General features: G+C 40.6%; 1 protein-coding gene across 3 annotated transcripts in view; it reads right to left on the reverse strand.

The window, feature by feature from the left end:
• The window catches only part of mcama (melanoma cell adhesion molecule a), a 38,359-nt gene that overhangs the window by 24,364 nt on the left and 1,829 nt on the right, over nt 1–12,166 (reverse strand). The window contains exon 1 of one of the 3 annotated variants that reach the window (XM_054754854.1): nt 7,622–7,777. The exons of the other annotated variants lie outside the window; for them this stretch is intronic. The gene's annotated coding sequence lies outside the window, so the exon portion shown is untranslated. Of the gene's footprint in view, nt 1–7,621; nt 7,778–12,166 lie in introns of those variants that run through there. 3 annotated transcript variants of the gene reach the window in all.

The raw sequence follows: 12,166 nt of genomic DNA on the forward strand, positions 1-12,166 counted from the left end.
GTTATAGAGAGCAACTGACTGCTTGTCTGGTCACTGAAAGATGTGGAATTCTACTCTTCTTTAGTGCGAGCAGGTAAGCAGAGCAGCAGCTAATCACACCTTAAGACAGTCTTACAATTTTTGTTCAATTCAAGGGGGAGGAGAAACAGCACCCCCGGAGGTGCATTCTTGACCCTAAACTTGAGCCGTAGAGGTGGATCACATTCCACCTTTCATTAGCAACATTTTATAAAGACCGTGATGGTGTCTAGCAGGTGCTAAATTACCCGAAAAGTCCTCTGTGCTGAATAAATCCTGAGAGTGTGAATCCCCTTTGAGAGTCTGATCCTTATCTCAGAACAAAGCCAGATATCCTGTTCCACCTCAGGACCTGTGACATCACAAGACTAGAGTGGAACATCAAAGCTCGAACATAATTAATTCCGGGAAGTTGGTCAACCTCCACTTTGTTCAGATTTCAAAACAATTTTACCCACTGGAAATAATTAAATTTGAACCAATCTGTTCCCGGATTAAACTGTGGCCATCATCCTTTCTCTAAAGCAGGGTGAGCTGGAGCCTATCCCAGCCAGCTGACTTAGGGCAGGAGATGGGATCCGCCTGGACTGGTCGCCAGCCAATCACAGGGCACATACATTCAAACATCCATTCATACCTATATGCCATTTAGAGCCTCCAATTAGTCTAACATGCATGCTTTGGGAATGTGTAGTCTGAGACAAAGCTGACGTACCCACAGGAAAGCCACACAAGCGGGGGAGAACATGCAAAACGCCACACATGTGCCAACGGAGGTTCAAAGTTGTATCTACAGACTGTGAGGTTAAAGGGCTAACCACTTTGAAACTCTGTAACTGCACGACGGCAAGGACATTCGATTCTGCCTCACATACTGTACATACAAATGACGTTTGAAAGACAAAGGGTGATAACCATGCACATTTGTTGGTTTTCTGTGTCTTCTGTGCTTGCAAGTGTAAAAGTACTATAATTACAATGCAGCCTTGATATGTAAGAACGCTGCAAGGAACAGACAGTCTGCAGATATTGTAAATCAACAGTTGCCGCTGAGATTCCTCCACCAATCTGATTTTTTAAATCTGTTCTCTCATAGTTTAGTGCTCCACAGAGACACTTAAAGAGATTAGCCCTCTGGGGGGATCTGCCAAACAAACGCCCTGAAACGACTAACTGAACCTATGCGTGAGAGAGACAAAAAATAATTAGCCCCTGCACAATGAATCAGCTGAAGGGCAGAGCCCCCCACTGGAAACATGATAGGTGACATAAATCTGGCGTGATGGTTTGTGCCTCTAGGTTTAGCAAAACATTTAGAGATGCACTGACATATGACCCCTTGTGCATGATATCATAAACAGCCTTTCCTACAGTTTACAGTTTTTCTACAGAGATTTATTGCAAAGAATGTGGGTCAGAGAGAGCTGCTAATTAAGATAGAAACCAATAAATGGCTACACAGTTTACTGTAATGATGAGATTAATCAGGGGGAAATAAAAACACCAGCCAGCCGTGTGTGCCATTCATGGCATGGCACAGCTCATTAGCACAAGAGGCAAACATGTTGGTGAGCCTGGAGGTTAGCATGAATATTCATGCGCACATGTAGGCTCTGCGCACATGAAATGTCTTTTTGACTTCAAAGTCCGTGCTGCAGCACATCATTTTTAATTTGACGACAGATGCCAACGATTGTGCAGTGACAGGCGAGGCGCTGGCACTGTGCCCGGTGTGGGGTAGTTTACTTTTAACTGAATCGAACAAAAGTTGTGTTGTTTTGCCACTTGTTTACATAACAAAGGGGCCTGACAGCGCTAATATTTGGAAATGTACACATTTTTTAAAACAGCAGTATTACCATTTTCATGTAATCATGAAAATGGTCATTTAGGATGCACAAGTATGTTAAGGTCGACTCTAAATTGTCCATTGGTATGAATGTGAGTGTGAATGATTGTTCGTCTATATGTGCCCTGTGATTGACTGACGACCAGTCCAGGGTGTACAACGCCTCTAGCCTGAAGTCAGCTGGCATAGGCTCCAGCATACCGGCGACCCTAGTGAGGATAAGCGGCATAGAAGATGGCTGGAAGTATGTTAAGGTCTAAAAGCAGTGGTTCTCAACTGTTTTGTTTGCAGGACCCACCATCACAACAAAATGACAAGCTGTGACCCAAACTGCAGTTTTTCAACACAAATATCTTATATTTAACGGGACAGTTTGCAACAGTTATGAGGCTGCCTAGAGAGAACTTTCGAATGTGAGGAGTAGGCGATAATCAATCACAATAATCAATAAATCAATTAATCGCATGATAAATAAAAATGAACTTGATAATTTTGCCGGCCTTGATATATTGACATGTGCATGCGTATTTGTTTTCCTCCTCTCTATTTACCAAACAGGCTGGATGACAAGAGGGTTCACAGGATGGCAGTGGCTCAGGAGGTAGAGCAGGTCGTCCAGAAACTGGAAGGTGCTGCCCAAACTGTTGTATGAAAGTGAATGAATGTTTGGTGGTGGTCGGAGAGGCCGTAGATGTGAATTGGCAGCCACATCTCGATCAGACTACCCCAGGGCAGGTGTGGTACAGATGTAGATTACCAGCATCAGTGAGGGGTGAATGAATGAAGAAAGGGGTGTTCACTTCATTGTGAAGCACTTTGGGTGCCTTGAAAGCGCTATATGTAATCTAATCCATTACTATAATCCATTACTCTGTGCATCTATTTCAACACCTGGCCACGTTGGTTTTATAGCAGAGTGAACCCTCCTGTCATTCAGCCTCTTTGTCCCAGTGGGAGAGGCGGGCGCTAGCGAGTGCTGCATCACTTTGTGTTTGTCTGCTGTGTGTGTCGGGTGCTACATGATCGAATACTTTCTTTGCGCTTGTTGTGTAGAGAACATGATCTGATGTCAATTTCAGCCCGTTTGCACATCGTCATTTTGTGACATACAGTAATAAAGTTTGCCACAAAGATAATTAAATAAATAATATAAAATGGTGGAGCGTGACACCCGCGACCCACTGAAAACACCTCTGTGACCCACCTCTGGGTCGCGACACACCAGTTAAGAATCACTGGTGTAAAGAACAATGCTAGAACAAGGGTGCTTATAATGCTTCTCTGTGAGGGACTATTTTGCCAATGCTGTTGTTAGGAGTGTGACGAAATATCAACATTACTAGCTGTTGCAATAACCTTATGATGGATTACCGATACGCTTGCAACACGTATTGTTTTTTGTGAATGTGGCTTTAATGTAAACATAACATAAATTGATTTGCCTGAACGTTACAAACATTTCCAGAATGTCTATTGTCTAGTATGATTTAGAGCAGAGGTCCCCTACCACCAGGCTGCAGCAGCAAACTTTCAGAAGCAATGACAAAAAAAGAACTAAAATATAAAAATGGAATATACAAAATAGACAATACAAATAAATATGAATAAAAAAGAAATAACTGCATCCAATTTAATGTGAATGCATATCAATGTTGGAAAGGGCGATTATTTCATTAAAAATAATATACAATGACAATTATTTATATGAAAAGAACTGAGTTAAAGATTTTAAGTCTTTTTTTAATCTTCACTCAACAATCAATCAATAATGTAAAAGGTTTGTCAATAAGGAAGTAGGTGCTACCAATGTAACCTAATACGATGCATCCTTTTGTTGAATCCTCCCACCACCACCACCAAAACAACCCTCAGATTTACTCTGACTGGCAGGTAGTAATGGTTTCTTTGTATTGTTTGGTCTAAAATGTCACAGAAAATGCACTTCCTATTTTTGTAACCTTAACCCAAATGTACTCAATATATCCTCAGATTACTTAATATTTTTACAAGCGCTACAGGTGACTTTCCAATGTTTGACACAACCCCAAAGATAAAAGGTATCAGACGACGTGAAATTCCTCTGGACAATAACGAGGTCTGAGGGGATGCCGTGAGCAAATAAAGTGGAGACGACTCGGTGGCATTTGCCTTTGTCCTGAGAAGAAACATGCCTCATATCCATTACAAGAGAGCTGACTTCCAAGATAGTGAAACCATGACATAATGCTGCTAAGGTCACATTTCACACACCTCAAGCCCTCAGGATTTAAGAGGGAATGTGTGGATTTTTTCTCTCCCAGCCAGGAGGCGTGACACAAGTTCATCTTGGCTTCTTTTACAAACATTTAACTCTACAGCAATTGCCATTGATAGCTTTTGTGCTGACAGACTCCTTCTTGTTGTTAAAACTTTCCAACAGTGCAGTTTCATGTAATTGTTTGGTGGTTTAAAATGAGAAGGACTTGAGGGGCAAAGAGGCAAACGATTGTGATTTATGGCACAATTATCTAGTTAAAAAGGGGAAGAAAACGGCATCAGAGGAAAGTCAAGGAGGGGAAGAAGTTCACCATTAGATGAAAATTTGGGTCAAACTTAGTTTGTTACATTAAATAACCAGCTCCTGCAAAGTGACAAGAATAGCCTCCGGTGGAGTGCAGGCCACCACCGAGCAGTTAACATATATCTGTTTGTTTGTTATTAACTAAACTACTTTCTAGTTCATGGATTGTCTAGTGGACATAAACTGTTACGAACTGCTGGTACAATTTGGACTATAAAGTAGTGAATTACAAACCAAGTTTTGAAATAGGACATGGATCGACTAACAAACTAAGCAACCAACAATAAGTCATCAAAACAACTGGACGAGCAGTAAATTTGATCGAGGTAAAACATTTTTTGATGGGCATAATAATCGATTAGCTGATTAGCTGGTAAAACTGGAGTTGATTGTGTGCAATAGTTGAAAAATGATGTCTGGAAATAACACTACGGCAGCAATGGACCCTAAGCAACACTCACAGATTTCTACATCTTTCTGCGCAATACAATGCAGGTATTGACTTAATTAATCGATTGTTAATTTTGTCAAGTCGATCGAGGAAATTTAGCACAGTGCCCTTGATTTGTGCTCAAGACTGCATGAAAAATGATTAACAGATGGGAAGTTTAGATAAGGAAAAATTAAGATGTAAGACCTTTAATTATCTTCTAATGGGCAAGGTCCATTATACTTGCATTGATTTTCATAAATTTGTGTTATGATGTTGCCAGTATCTGATAAAAAGAAACCAATTACCAATGTGATCTAAGTAAATCTTTTGTATGTTTACTGTTTTAAAAGGTTTAAGTACCCATGAAGTTGTACAATACAGACTTTGACCAAAATTATTAAGCAAAATACACCTTCAGTCTCACAAAAGTGCAAACCATCGTCACACATGACGTCCCGCAATTATGTCGGCAAATCGGTGAGGGTTTATCACGTAGGACTAGATGCAAATTTAGATGGGCTGGCTAAGGCTTGGCATTTCTCATTCTAACCTCATCCATTCCACATTTATTTAATTAATCCCACCTTTTATTTGCGCGCTACTACTTCTTCTGTGCTCCTGTTGTTGACAGCCACCAAAGTAAATACTCCCAGGCCCCATCAACTGCCCTCAAAAAGCAAAAAAGCCTATAGTAGTGGTGGTGGGAGGGCATGGGAGAGGTGTGTGAGGACATACAAGACAAAGGGGTGGGACAAGAAAAGGCGCGAAGTTCCCCGAACTATTGTGGTGTCCCGTTTCAGTGTAACGTGAGCAGTGCACCTCATTGCGACGGACTGGAGAGTCAGATGTGCGCAGCTGCTGGTTAAGCTCTGTTTGGAGAGTAAAGCAGCAGGGAGGCGGGCAAAGGGAGGAGGAAGGAGAGGACTATTAATGAAGGAACACTGCGGGCCGTTATTTTGTCTCTCTGTCTGTCTGACACTGATGGGACTGATGCCAAGAATTGGATGGCGGCCCAAGACTGTGCCATGTGTCCCGCAGATGGGCCCTCTAAATATGAGGGGATGTCATGTACAGATGGCCACTTTTGTCCGAATATGGTTGAGAGATAAGCGGCCAAACCTTCCTCAATCAGAAATCCTGCTAATAAAAGTATCTTTTTAATAGATGGGAAGATCAGAGTAGGAAAAAGGAGATGAAAAACCTTTGATTGTCTCCTAATGGGCAAAGTACATAATGCTTGCATTGCTAAATGTCATATTTACGTTAGGATTTTTAGAGCTGCAACAATTATTCGATGAATCGATGATTAATTAATTATCCAATTAATCAACAACTATTTTGGTATCAATTAATCGTTTTTCTTTTTAAAAATGTAAATATCCTCTGATTTCAGCCTCTCAAATATGAATATTGTTTAATTTCCTTTCACATTCATGTGTACTGTATGTGATAAAGTCACTCGAATCTTCTTCCGCTGTGGAACACAAACATAAACAAGATGGCGACGGCGCTCCATCGAGGAAGAAGAGTGGCATTACCACCAGTGTGTTCATCACATACACAGGCGACAGTGTGCAGGGATACGGCGAGAGACAAATAGAACGCAGAGAGTTTTGTCAGGTCAGATTTTTTTGAGAAGGCATTTTTGTGATGCAAATGTATTACTCTTTTGAATGCATTTTGTTTTGGGAAGCCAAACTCTTACTTAAATGTCCCCAGCAACAAAGCGGAACTACGTTCTTCATCACCAAAATCCAACCAGAACTGGATTTAGGAGACCAAGTGGGGGCTAAGTCGCTGTTAATGGACAACACTGCTGATGGGGATGTCATAAACTTCATGTCAAAAAATCTGAACTATCCCTTTAAATCTGCGAGGTCCATCTGTTACTCACTTTTGCATCATGTGTTTGTCTAGTGTGGCACTTGAGTGTATACAGCACCTACCATGTCATTAAAATATGTGGTTTACATTGAAATCAGCATCATTTAAAGGCTAACAAAGGCAAATTTAGCCACACAAATGTGACCTACATGCGTCAATCTAACAATGATAAGCAAAATTTCATCTTATAACATCAATGCAGAACAATTTGTTCATTATCCAAGGTTGTCAAGACCAAGTTAAGAGTGTCTCTTGAGCATCTTTGTAAGTCAGCCTCCCATCCCGACATCAGCAAACAGCATGGATGTAATCATATCTGGGTCAGAACGCAACAGTGTGTCTTGCAGCAACGCTACCCTCAGTTATCTTGTTTGTGTTCCCTTTCATTTGCTGCAACTGTTTCTTTCTTTGTGATAATATGTCACTATTTGAGTGTTCAATATGAAAAACATAGCTTGCCCTCTCACCAGCACAGACTGCATGTCAATGTGAACAGATAGTAAGTTGATATTTAACTATAAACAAACAGTAGTGTAATATTTGTCCGTAGTGACGCTGAGGCCAATAAAAAGGGAGCAGACAAAAACCACAATGTGCTTCACACTTCTGTACAAATAATCCAAGCCAAGTACACAAATCCAATGTCAGCTTTCAGGAAAAAAGCTTATGCAGAGCCCTGTACCACTTTTAAAAGATATTACAGCAACTATCAGCAACATGGTGTACACACTGTACCTTCTTTTCACCACGGTATGTACTAAGTAACACATGACCTAACAGGTTCTCATGAGTAATCTCCTGCAATTCTCCTCTGGAGTGAGTTGGCAACCTCAAACTCCCAAAACAGATCTTATCTTCTCAAGGGCAGATTGCTCACCGTATGGATTTTCCACCCCTTCGAATGATGCGCTCTGTAAGCAACAGCGCAGCAGAGAGAACGTTCCGGGCCTCTTTCCTCAGCACCTAGGAGGTAGTCGATACGGGAGCTGCAGGAGAAATTCCCCTCCCGGAAGGCGTGGGATCAAACTACACAGGCAGCTGCTGGATATAAAATCCCCGCTCTGACATCAGGCCGTCTACAGAGCGCACACATGCAAAGACAAAAAACCTTTAAAACCCAGCAGTTTAGGCTTCAGGGTGGATGGCAGCTTTGGCTTTGATTGTCCAAAAACACACCAAGATCTGAGCACGCACAGTCTTTATAGCAAACCACTAAAAAATGGTGTAGAATAAGACAATACAAAAAATACACCATGTTTCACAAAGTGACAAGCAGAACCCTTCCAACAATGACTTTAACTTTACAGTCATAATATCCAACTGATTTGCAACAGCTCTGATATTTTTAGCCCCATGTTCATATAAATACAGTGGCAACTTGGTTAGCGTCATTAATTCATTCCAGCAGGTCGGACACTAACCAAATCAATTTTTCCTACAAGAAATAATGTAAATCCAATTAGTTTGTTGCAGAAAGCCAAAAATGTTGACATGAAACACATTTTTATAGTTTTATATTTATAGTTTAACATGCAGAAAACAATTCATAATGCATATATATGCATATAAATGCTGAATAAAAGGGATTACAGAACATTTACTTTTACCTTCACTGAATATGTGATTCTTGATGTGACTGCTCCCAAAGGCACGATGTGGCAGCGAGATAAACAAGGACACCACCTTCCTGTTTTACCACAAGTTATTTCTTGAATTCAATAGATAAAAGTAACCTTAAATGTTTATTTAGCCCTTTCATTCATCATTTATATGCATTTAGAATTGTTATACATGTAAACCTATAATTATAAAACTGTAAAAAGGTGTTTTGTGTTAACATTTTTGAGTCAACCGCTGATGACATCATAGTTGGGCGACGTAGCTGACTTACAGTTCCTGTTGACATTTAGTGGTAAGCTAATAGGATGCTAACATGGACGTTTTGTGATAAAAATACATTAAGAACACAGTTGGACTCACGCAGTGTATTAACAACATGCATGCAAACCGAGGCAAAACTGTGGCATAAATCATCGAAAAAACACAATGACCGGGGCAGACGCTAACTCAGGTTCCACTGTTAAATCTTTCACTTTTCTTAAGTGTTTTCGCAGGCTACAACGACAGGTTGCAGACTTCGGAGATTGGTTTGGCAGTCGAGTGTGGCACAACTGTTTCTCTCATCAGAAATGTTGGTCAAACCAATGGAAACATCCGGATAACATAAATGACAGTCCAATTAATAGCAACACACATACCACATTTAGCTGCACTAGCTTGCATCTAATTCAGTTGTGTTACACCATTATAATGCCACGGGATGAAACCGCGCACTCTCTTTAATGAAAACAATGAGCCAATACATTAGATTACAAGGCTGTCAGGCCGGGCTATCACTCAGGCAAACGCACTAATCCCAGTGAACAACTGCAGCCAACAGCTGCACACTTCCTGCTTCACCCACGCACACGCATGGCGGCGCTACCAAAGCATCCTCGGGCACTCAGCCGCAGAGACGGCACAAGGGCGTGAATGGGGCAGAGGCAGGTTCATGGAGAGAGCAGCCAATATTTACACCAGGAGGTTTACTTCATGGTAGAAATAACAACCCATTTTCACATTTAATTCAATAAAAAACTAAATAATTTGATTGGACAAACGGAAATAACCTCCACCAAGGCCTGACAATTTGTTTGGCAGACTTCACTGACCAAAAAATGACATCTTAGGCCATGTTGTTCCACTCCAGTCGTGTGCATTAAAAAGCAATGCTTTTTTTCACTGTTGTAAGAGGTGGTGGGTCACTGCCCCGATTGGCCCCAACGCAAAAGTTAAATTAATGCCCTTGAACCACCACTTTATCCAGATCTGCAACCAAATTTGTGCAAGTTCCACCACTCTACAAAGTTTCATGGGACTCAGTTATGTATTTTCCCCTAATCTTCGTAACAGACAAACTATGTAACCAATGCAATCAAAACATCTCAGTACGTTCTCAAGGGCAGCAACGTTAAGCAGTGAAATGAATGCTATAATTTGTGCTTGAAAAATGACTCTAGCCGCACCAAACAACTGTTTCTAATGTGGTACTACTTCAAAAACATAGAGAAGACTTAGCTTATCTTGTATGTCACTTCATGTTCAGGACCATAAAAATGCCAAGGCCCTCACCAGACCCTGCTTTCAGACTCCATAAGTCGAACAACTGTTGTCCTACATATGCTGGCGTACAGCTGTCCCACATATTTTAACTGCACAGGATACTTCACTTGACAGAAAGACACTTGAAGGATCTCCCTGCACTTCTGGCCTGCGCAAGAAGGATGATTTATTCACAACGTACAGTATCATAATGGTACAGACCTGCGCAGGCCTGCTCTTTTCAGTGACTTTCTGTTTTGTAAATGTCACCATGAAAGCTTTCCTGTGATTTAATGTACAAAAAAACCCGCCTGGACAGCTTGCTTCTGCCTGCAACACAACATGACCATCATGCTGATGAATGAAGTCTGCTGGAATCAATACAGGTCAGTGTGCAGGGCATCCACTGTACCTATTTGGCTTTCCTGTCATACCCACCATGGCTTTTTTTCCATGCAGGGAAAAAAAACCCTCTCAAATTGTATTTAAGTAAGTGCTCCTCAAGGTCCATTAGGGAAGAAGAGACCAGTTTTGACAAGGGCCTCGTTTAGCTGCTCTTTAGAAGAACGGCTTCTCCATCAGTGGCCAGTGACCTAATCCAAAAACAGACGGCTTTAGTCCGTCTCCGAAGGAGGTAGAAGAGAAGATGAGGATTAGGTTGTGGTAAACCTAATTAAGACAAGGCTGATAGAGTCAAAAACAGGGATTTAGGGGAAAAATAAGGATAAGGTGAGTGTTGTCCTGTTGTGAGACACAGGGTAGACATCTAATATTGTGTCTATTATTGGTGGACAGAAGAGCTTCCGTTTTTACTAACATTTATTGGCATCTATGTAATGTAAAAACACAGGTAAGACAATTCCTTGTATGTCGGTATAGGATAGGAATAACATACTGTATAGTGAAACATCTAAAGTCCAATAAAATATGCTCCAGTTTGTTCATATTTGTATATTTTGCCCATAGAAAGTAATACGAATTGAATTAATCTGTTCCAAGGTCAAACAGTATCTATCTAACAGGTCTAACATCCAACAGGTCTTCCATCTAAATTCCATCTTGAAAACCTTAACTAACTGGAAAGTCAATGTTTTGAGCAGCATTTTAACAGAAACAGTCATACAAGTGTAAAAAGAAGCTGCTGTATAAAAAATGATTCCAGGTGAAATAAACTACTCACCCTTCTCCGATCACGTATGATGTAGCGTGACGTCAGAGTGTTTAAGGGATACCCGTGGAAAGCAGTCGACTTAGTATTCTTGACAAGTGCAAAAATAAATTAACCACCTGAAAGTTCAATTTAAACAATCAATCGTGTTTTCAGCATGAACTGCAAAGAAACATGCGCCTGGGAGATAAGGTCTTCTTCTTTGGCTGATGCCGACTTATTGGCCCTTAAGCCATATTGTACTGAGCAGCCAAGACAGACACGTGCTTATGTTGCAATAGATTCCTTTTCCTCGGTCATCATCTTACAATACTGTGGTTGCAAAGCAAAAAATGTGTGGTATTATTGCTTTCGATGCTCACTGAGCTGAATTCTTGCAAGATTTCCACTGTATTTGTTTCATAAAAAAAAAACAAAGCAGAGATTTCTGTGAAAGGGCCCCTTCCAAATACCTACAGCTACAGTAGTCAGTCTGATGGATAATAGCCAGTAATCGCAGTTAATAGCATTATTGAATAAATGCACTTGAACCGACATTTAATGAGATGTAACTGAAGCTCATCCAGAGTCCAAGTATGGCAATGAAAACTCCTAACATGACTTGAAATGTGCACTCTGTGGGAGTCCAGGGGAATATTTTGGCAGTTTGCGGTTCCGCTGGTTATTTAACACTCGCGCAGATGCCAGCAACTTCCATCCTCCAACAGAAAACTGCTAACTAAGAGCAACACTGCGCTACTTTTAATTCAAATTACACGTCCCTAATGCTGGATTTTAAGCATGTATCCGACCTCAGAGGATTTGGATTGTCTTTTTGTTCTGTTATATTTCAATAAATAATATACAAATACATATATATATCATAAATATTCAGCACTGCACTTGGGTGCATTTACAGTACGCACAATAAAGAAATGGGAATTTCAATGTATTGTTACATTATTACAATTAACTGGACTCAGATGTAATTAGTGAAAAAAACAAGGAATGAGGATATTAGGAGTCACTTACATACATGTTGTACACAATAAATGCATGATGTAAATCATGCGCGATGAGTAAGGGTGTAACAGTACATGTATTTGTAATAGAATACTTTGGTATAGAACTTTT

This window comes from Dunckerocampus dactyliophorus, chromosome 16, assembly GCF_027744805.1.
Source record: "Dunckerocampus dactyliophorus isolate RoL2022-P2 chromosome 16, RoL_Ddac_1.1, whole genome shotgun sequence".
NCBI classification, from domain to species: domain Eukaryota; kingdom Metazoa; phylum Chordata; class Actinopteri; order Syngnathiformes; family Syngnathidae; genus Dunckerocampus; species Dunckerocampus dactyliophorus.